Below are 9964 nucleotides of genomic sequence, written 5' to 3'. Positions count from 1 at the left end.
TCCTCCTTGCTGGATCAAGGCGTGGGAGACGTCTCCGTTCCGTACGTGTGTTGAACGCGGAGGTGCCGTCCGTCCGGCGCTAGGATCATTGGTGATTTGGATCACGACGACTACGACTCCATCAGCCCCGTTCACTTGAACGCTTCCGCTTAGCAATCTACAAGGGTATGTAGATGCACTCTCCTTCCCCTCGTTGCTAGATTACTCCATAGATTGATCTTGGTGATGCGTAGAAAATTTTAAATTTCTGCTACGATCCCCAACACGGCATAGTCTTCTCGGCTTCTATTCCATCTCTTCCGCAATAGGCAACAAATCAGCCATGCCAAGGTCTACGGCACCCCGCCGGCCTCGTCTAACTGTGATTTTCTGCTGTTGGACATGATACGGTATTATATTCCTATTTTCAGATTCCCATTAACCTCCTCTTCAACACAACTGCCAGATCTTCCATTCGTCCGTGAAAACCACCCCCTTACATCTCTCTTTCTCGCACTCCTATTTGTTGTGTTGATTGGGATTAGTAAACAGGAAGTCTGATGTTTGTTCCAGATTCGTATGCAGCAGCAAAGTCTTGCAATTTCTATTTTTCTAGCCATCCAGGTACCTAATTCCCTGCAATTCTTAGCATTTTTATTTATTTAGCAGTCTTCCTAATTTCTTGTTTTATACGTTTGTGTGCTAATTAGCAAAATTGCTAGTATCCATCTAGTAAGGGCAAAAAACATGCACTGTGTTGATTGTGTCCCCCAAAGGAGCTTTGATATTTTTTAGAACATAAATGAGTATTTCTACTACTAGGATTTCAAAGTAATTAGCTATGTTAAGGTTGAAGAACAAACTAGTGAAAAAAGATATATGGATGAGAATATATTGAGTAATCACGAAAGTGATACTAACTCGCCTAATAATAGTACAAAAATATAGGTGTCATTGACAACTTTTACTGTGAATATTTATGACCCTGATTTTTTTGATAGTTGAGATGACATGGCAACATAAGTTAGTGCTCTGAGTGTTTCTTTGCAATCAAAATATGGAAAAGAATACTCAAAATTTTATGGTTTTAGGGCCCCTTTTTGTTGTCTTGCCCCGGGCCTCTAAAATCCCAGGACCAGCCCTGCTAGCATCTAGGTCCAGACGCCAGGAACCCTGGCGTCTGGTCCTAGAGTCCGAGAAGGACTCTTGCCTTTTGGGCAAAACCGACTTTGGGGAGGCTTTTACTCCAAATTTCGACCCTGGGCTCAACATATAAATAGAGTGGTAGGGCTAGCACCCAATACACATCAAGATTCACCAAGCCATGTGCTGGCAACCCCATCCCCTCTAGTTTATCCTCTGTCATAAGTTTCCATTGTGCTTGGCGAAGCCCTGCGGAGATTGTTCTTCACCAACACCGTCACCACGCCGTCATGCTGCCGAAACTCATCTACTACTTCGCCCGTGTTGCTGGATCAAGAAGGCGAGGATGTCATCGAGCTGAACGTGTGCTGAACACGGAGGTGCCGTACATTCGGTACTTCATCGGCACGGATCATGAAGGTGTACGACTACATCAATCACGTTTATAAACGCTTCCGCTTTGCGATCTTCAAGGGTATGGAGATGCTCTTCCCCTCTCGTTGCTATGCATCTCCTAGATAGATCTTGCATGAGCGTAAGAATTTTTTTGAAATTGCATGCTACGTTTCCCAACAGTGGCATCCGAGCCAGGTCTATGCGTAGATGATATGCATGAGTTGAACACAAAGAGTTGTGGGCGGTGATCGTCATACTGCTTGGCACAAATGTCTTCTTTTGATTTGGCGGTATTGTTGGATGAAGAGGACCAAACCAACCTTACATGACCACGTTCATGAGACTGGTTCCACCGACAGACATGCAACTAGTTTCGCATAAAGGTGGCTGGCGGGTGTCTGTTTCTCCTACTTTAGTTGAATCGAATTTGACTGCGGCCGGTCCTTGTTGAAGGTTAAAACAACAAACTTGATAAATCACTGTTGTGGTTTTGATGCGCAGGTAAGAATGGTTCTTTCCTAAAGCCCGTAGCAGCCACGTAAAACTTGCAACAACAAAGTAGAGGATGTCTGCTCCACGCCCGAGTGCTCGTCTGCTCCGCCCGCACCACGTCCTCCGCGTGCCGCCGCGTGGCTGGCCTTCCCCCGCGCGTCCGGGCCTGCTGATACGTCTCCAACGTATCTACTTCTCCAAACACTTTTTCCCTTGTTTTGGACTCTAACTTGCATGATTTGAATGGAACTAACCCGGACTGACGCTGTTTTCAGCAGAATTGCCATGGTGTTATCTTTGTGCAAAAATAAAAGTTCTCGGAATGACATAAAAATTCACGGAGACACGTTTTAGAATTAATAAAAAATACTAGCGAAAGAATCAGCATCAGGGGGCCACACCCTGTCCACGAGGGTGCATGGTGCGCCCCCTGCCTCGTGGGCCCCCTGAGACTCCACCGATGTCAACTCCAACTCTATATATTCATGTTTGGGGAGAAAAAAATCAGGAAGAAGGATTCATTGCGTTTTACGATACAGAGCCGCCGCCAAGCCCTAATCTTCATCGGGAGGGCTGATCGGGAGTCCGTTCGGGGCTCCGGAGAGGGGAATTCGTCGCCATCGTCATCATAAACCTTCCTCCATCACCAAATTCATGATGTTCACCGCCGTGCGTGAGTAATCCCATCGTAGGCTTGCTGGACGGTGATGGGTTGGATGAGATTTACCATGTAATCAAGTTAGTTTTGTTATGATTTGATCCCTAGTATCCATTATGTTCTAAGATTGATGTTGCTATGACTTTGCTATGCTTAATGCTTGTCACTAGGGCCCGAGTGCCATGATTTCAGATCTGAACCTATTATGTTTTCATGAATATATGTGAGTTCTTGATCCTATCTTGCAAGTCAATAGTCACCTACTATGTGTTATGATCCGGTAACCCCGAAGTGACAATAATTGGGACCACTCCCGGTGATGACCATAGTTTGAGGAGTTCATGTATTCACTAAGTGTTAATGCTTTGGTCCGGTACTCTATTAAAAGGAGGCCTTAATATCCCTTAGTTTCCAATAGGACCCCGCTACCATGGGAGGGTAGGACAAAAGATGTCATGCAAGTTCTTTTCCATAAGCACGTATGACTATATTCGGAATACATGCCTACAGTACATTGATGAACTGGAGCTAGTTTTGTGTCATCCTATGTATAACTGCTGCATGAGGAATCACATCCGACATAATTATCCATCATTGATCCATTGCTTTCGAGCTTTTCACATATTGATCTTTGTTTAGTTACTTTTCCATTGCCATTGTTGCGATTGCTACAAAAACTACTGCTGTTACTTTTGCCATCGTTACCGTTACTTCCATACTACTTTGCTACTAAATACTTTGCTGCGGATATTAAGTATTTCAGGTGTGGTTGAATTGACAACTCAACTGCTAATACTTGAGAATATTCTTTGGCTCCCCTTGTGTCGAATCAATAAATTTGGGTTGAATACTCTATCCTCGAAAACGTTGCGATCCCCTATACTTGTGGGTTATCAAGACTATTTTCTGGCGCCGTTGCCGGGGAGGATAGTTCTATTCTTTGAGTCACTTGGGATTTATATATGTTGATCACCATGAGGAACTTGAAAGATGAAAGAACCAAGATTTTTCCCTCAACTACGAGGGGAGGTAAGGAACTGTCATCTAGTTGTGCACTTGATTCTCCTTCTGTTTTGAGTAATCTCGCGACACCTACTCCTGCTATTGATTCTGATATGTCGCATGTTATTGATGATGCCACTTCTGCTATGCATGATGCTTATGATGAAACTACTTCTATGCTTGATAATACTATGACATTAGGTGAATTTCTTGATGAACAACTTGCTAGGGTTAGAGAGAATAAAATTATTGAAACAGATAATATTGATGAAAGTGATGATGAAGATTCTCCCCCTAGATATGAATTGCCTGATGTGCCTAAGGGTTATGTTATGGATGAAGAAACTGCTAGAGACCTTTTTGCTTGCAAAGATAGATATGATCTTAAAAAACTGTTAGCTAAGCTGAAAGAAAAGTCTTTGAATGCTAGAATGAAATATGACCCTGCTTTTGCTACTTCACCTATCTGTATTTCTGATAAGGATTATGATTTCTCTATCGATCCCGAGTTAATTACTTTGGTTGAATCTGATCCTTTTTATGGCTATGAATCTGAAACTATTGTGGCACATCTTACTAAATTGAATGATATCGCCACCCTATTCACTCATGAGGAAAAAATTCATTACTACTATATCCTTAAGTTATTTCCGTTCTCATTAAAGGGTGATGCTAAAACATGGTTTAATTCTCTTGCTCCTGGTTGTGTGCGTAGTCCCCAGGATATGATTTATTACTTACTAGATCATCGATGACGCGCGTTGCTGCGTCCACCTGTTTTGATGTAAATACATATACATTAAAGTTAAGTTGCATATTGGTTAGTGATCGAAGAGGGAATTTTCAGAAGAAAATGGAAATATATAAAACTTCAAAATTTTCAAATTACATTGCCTCGATATAGAGTGGGTTGCATTGCTTCCATCCACATGAGAGTCAAATCTTGTGTTGGATATAGCCTGATAGCCATGAACAATGCAATCATACATTAGGTAAATATAAATTTGACAGAAAACAACAATATTTAAGGGGGATACCAATTACCAAAGCAGTTTACATAATTGCATACAGGGTAATGACAGACAGAGGGAAGTAGGAAATAAAAATTGTGTATGCATATCAATATAACAATCATTCATTCAAAAGATTAAATTTACAAACCATGGTACAATTTCAGGACATATTTTTAAAATGCCAGATGACCAGTAATTCTCATTAATTGCAATAGGTGTAGCCTTCCGCAACAACAACAACAACAACAACAACAACAACAACAAAGCCTTAGGCTTCAGCAATGTCTTCAATTCATGCAAAAGGAGAAAGCTCAAAGGTAAGCTTGAGTCACAGAAAAAGCTTAAAATCTAAAAGGCATCAGGTTAATCAGCACAAAACATAATATAATTAGCACTTACCTAGCAGCTTCTAAACTTCTCAGACGCCAAAAAATTTAAGCCAAACCAAATACATGTGCTTCCAAAGCCTACTCCCTCTCCATTATTCTACAATAGTGACTTGAAACAAATCTGTAGCAAAATGGGGAACACCAAAAATTGATTAGGAAGATAAAAGACTCCTTCTCAAAACAACACAATGTTTCTTATTTTCATAATTGACTAATATGTTTGGTTGTTGTCGTAGAAAAACAGGTGTTCGCATCAATAAAATTTCTGGGGGAATTTCGTAAGGCCATTTAGTAAAGTAAAAGTAAAATGTATAAAGTAAACAGTAAACACCCCCCGTTAGCATGTTCTAATATATAAGCATATCTATGCCAAGAAACATTCAAGTTGGCCAAAACAAACTTAGCAATGACTGAATCCAAGACTTGGAAAATTCTCATTGTGTACTTTCTAATGTAGACGTCCAAGAAACCTGCTTTGACAAATCCGTCACAGGTACATTTCAATTGGAAATTAATTTGAATAGTGACAAGCATAAAAACTCGTCTCCCATCCGAAGGTCACCAGTAATTCTTAACTAAGTATCTCAGTTTCACAGCAAGGTAAGAACTGAGGTTTATATTCCCTATAAGAAGTGAGAATTACCAATCTCGTATTCTTCCTGAGATCGCTCCATCACGAAAATTCATGTAGAAGCCATGTTATATTATTTAGCTCATAATAACAGTTTTTAAATATGAGAAGGGCATGGTTTGATTAAGAAGAGGTTCCGATGTTACATTTATAAGGCTCCTCAGTTTAAACACCATCCAAGCTTGCTGCTAGAATAATCGCAAAAAAAAAACTCGCTGCTGGAATAACCATGCTTGAAAGGAGCATTATTGTCAATCCGTGTTGCAATTTACATAAAATGGGGAATGCGGGGAACAAAGCAATGGCAAAAAGGCGCACCGAGATAAAAGGAGAATGGTACCTTTTGACAGCACTAACACTCGATGGGTGGCTACATTTTTCTGTTGCACATTTTCCTGTTCTTTTGTAAATAACTGTGGCGCAATAAACAGTTGCATGGTATGAAGACATATAATATATCTAAGCAACAGATTAATGCTAAAACATGGAAACATGAAGTATGGTAGTCAAAGCGAAATTATCACCTTTCCCGGAGCCATCAGGTTGTCAATTAAATAAAATGACCAAATTAGAATAAACCAAATTCCAAGAATGAACACCATCTACAGGCACACATAATGAATTCGGTTGCATTTTCTATACACCCAAGAGCCTGAATGAATCGACCACAAAGAAGATGAGTAGCACCTGCACAAAATTGGGAGAGGGAGGTTCAGCACAATGTTGATGGGTAGGAGGATCAGGTAAGGAAATAATGCAGATAGAGCGCAACCTACCCAAGCACCATGGCTGTGCAAGATGGAGATGAAGTATATATGCAGGCGTAGGTAATGGATTCGATGCAGGCTCAAAGGAAGCAACGCTTACCTCCATTTAGTAGTCGCCGTGAGTGGCACACGTCATCGGTGATGAATGCCCCTGCAACTGACGATTAATTGCCTTCTTCAATCATGGGGATCAGTTTTACTCGCCTTCGCCGCCGAAGAGTCCGCTGATGCTTCGCCTCCATCTGCATCGGCGTCCGGTCCGGGAGGCTCGAACCATCTTGACGCATGGTCTCACCCCGCGGCCGAGAAGGGCGTGTGAGCACGCCTCACCTCTCACGCATCCTCCACTCCGCTCAACCGGGCTGGTCCTCTAGCTGGAATGATGGATATGCCGACCGAGCTGACCGTGCGTCGAGCAACGCCCGAGCCTATCCTCGCTCCTGATCGGGGGGATGGAGATGTTAGATGGGCTGGCTGGCCCACACCGGACAACGATTCACAGGAGGCACCCAAAATTATTATCGGAGCAGCGGCCCACCACGATAGCGCTCGTTCGTAGCGACGGATGTTAGGCTACGCGGGGTTCATAGGAAATCAAACGACGGAAAACAGCCAAACCTAAAGATCCAATGGTCACAAAGGCTAATGGCCTGAGATGGCTGGGAAAGTGCACAGTTTTAATGTCTCTAAATCTGCTAAATATTTCCCCGCTCATAAGAAACAAGCTGCCTTAAGGGAAATATATAATTCTGTGCAAATTGAAGAAGAGAGTCTCCCACAAGCTTGGGGGAGGCTTCTCTGATTACTTAATGCTTTGCTTGATCATCCTCTCAAGAAAAATGAAATACTTGATATCTTTTATAATGGACTAACCGACGCTTCCAGAGACCACCCGGATAGTTGTGCTGGCTGTGTTTTCAGGGAAAGAACCGTTGAGCAAGCTGAATTGCTATTGAATAATATATTGAGTAATGATAATGATTGGACACTTCCTGAACAAACTCCTAAGCCAACTCCGGAGAAAAGGGGTATTCTATTTCTTAGTCCCGAAGATATGCAAGAGGCAAAGAAATCTATGGAAGAAAAGGGTATTGAAGCTGAAGATGTTAAGAATTTACCACCCATTGAAGAAATACATGGTCTTAATAACCCGACACAGGTAGTAAAGGTAAATTCTCTCTATAGATTTGATGAAGGTGATATTACTCGTAATAAGTCTGCTAGCCAATGCTTGGATGAGTTTGATAATTTTATTGTTAAACAAGAAAACTTCCATGCTTATGTTGGTAGACAATTGAAACATAATGCTCATATGATTGAACACTTGAGTGATTATATGTCTAGAGTTAAAGGTGACCTTAAACTTATTAGTAAACATGCTTCTATGGTTACCACTCAAGTAGAACAAGTGCTTAAAGCAGAAGATGATTTGCTCAATGAATTAAATAATAAGAAAAATGATAATGCTGTTAGAGTTGTGACTAGAGGGGGTAAAATGACTCAGGAACCTTTGTATCCTGAGGGCCACCCTAAGAGAGTTGAGCAAGATTCTTGGAGAACTAATGTTGACGCACCTACTCCTTCTAAGAAGAAGAAAAAGAAAAATGATAGGACTTTGCATGCTTCTAGTGAACCTGTTGTTGACATACCTGAGAATCCCAATGATATTTCTATTTCTGATGCTTAAACATAATCTGGTAATGAACATGAACCTAGTGATAATGTTAATGATGATGTTCATGATGATGCTCAACCTAGCAATAACAATGATGTAGAGGTTGAATCTGATGTTGATCTTGATAACCCACAATCAAAGAATCAACGTTATGATAAGAGAGACTTCGTTGCTAGGAAGCACGGCAAAGAAAGAGAACCATGGGTTCAGAAACCCATGCCTTTTCCTCCTAAACATCCAAGAAAAAGGATGATGAGGATTTTGAGCACTTTGCTGAAATGATTAGACCTATTGATGACCCACAAGTGTAGGGGATCTATCGTAGTACTTTTGATAATTAAGAGTGTCGAACCCAACAAGGAGCAGAAGGAAATGATAAGCGGTTTACAGCAAGGTATTCTCTACAAGTACTGAAATAAGTGGTAACAGATAGTTTTGTGATAAGATAATTTGTAACGAGTGTCGGTGTCAAAACACAATAAGATAGTTTTGTGATAAGATAATTTGTAATGTGTTTTGTGATAAGATAGTTTTGAAATAAGTGGTTTACAGCAAGGTATTCTCTGCAAGTACTGAAATAAGTACTAAAATAAATGGTCATGGCCGCATGCACTGCTACGCCTGCTCGGAACGTGCCAGACAGTCTTGTTGTAGGTTACTCCGGGCGCGCTTGACGGTGTCCAGACGTTTAATGGCCGGACTAGAGAACTGCTTGAAGAGCCTGCTTTGTACTTCCGCTGCAAGGGCCGCCGTGTGCTCCTCCGTTCGGAGGGAGTGTTCGGTGTTTTCATTGACCGTAATTACTCCACGAGGGCCTGGCATCTTGAGCTTAAGGTATGCGTAGTGTGGTACCTCATTGAATTTGGCGAATGCGGTTCGTCCGAGCAGTGCATGATAGCCACTGCGGAATGGGACTATGTCGAAGATCAATTCCTCGCTTCGGAAATTATCCGGGGATCCGAAGACCACTTCAAGTGTGACTGAGCCTGTACAGTTGGCCTCTACACCTGGTATTACGCCTTTAAAGGTCATTTTGGTGGGCTTAATCCTCGAGGGATCAATGCCCATTTTTCGCACCGTATCCTGGTAAAGCAGGTTTGGGCTGCTGCCGCCGTCCATGAGGACTCTAGTGAGATGAAATCCGTCAATAATTGGGTCTAGAACCAATGCGGCAAATCCGCCATGACGGATGCTAGTGGGATGGTCTCTTCGATCAAAGGTGATCGGCAGGAGGACCATGGGTTGAACTTTGGGGCGACTGGCTCTACTGCGTATACGTCCCTTAACGTGCGCTTGCGCTCCCTTTTGGGGACGTGGGTGGCGTATATCATGTTCACCGTCCGCACTTGTGGGGGAAAACCCTTCTGTCCATTGTTGTTCGGCGGCCGGGGCTCCTCGTCGTCATCGCTATGCAGCCCCTTGTCTTCATTGTCGGCGCTTAACTTGCCTGCCTGCTTGAACACCCAACAATCCCTGTTGGTGTGATTGGCCGGCTTTTCAAGGATGCCATGTATTTGGCACAAGTGGTCGAGTATTCGGTCCAAGCTGGATGGCCCCCTAGGATTCCTTTTGAATGGCTTCTTCCGCTGACCGGATTTAGAGCCTCTGAATCCGGCATTAACTGCCGTATCCTCAGCATTGTCGCCGTTAATGCGGCGCTTCTGCTTGTTGCGACGTGACCCGCCACTAATGTCCCTGGTGTCCGAACTACCAGGGTTCTTGGTCATATTGTTGCTACGAGCGAGCCAGATGTCTTCTCCCGCGCAAAAGCGGGTCATGAGTGTCGTGAGTGCTGCCATAGATTTCGGCTTTTCCTGTC

This window comes from Triticum dicoccoides, chromosome 7A, assembly GCF_002162155.2.
Source record: "Triticum dicoccoides isolate Atlit2015 ecotype Zavitan chromosome 7A, WEW_v2.0, whole genome shotgun sequence".
NCBI lineage: Eukaryota > Viridiplantae > Streptophyta > Magnoliopsida > Poales > Poaceae > Triticum > Triticum dicoccoides.
The sequence above is the reverse complement of the archived record's forward strand: the minus strand, read 5'-3'. Positions refer to the sequence as shown.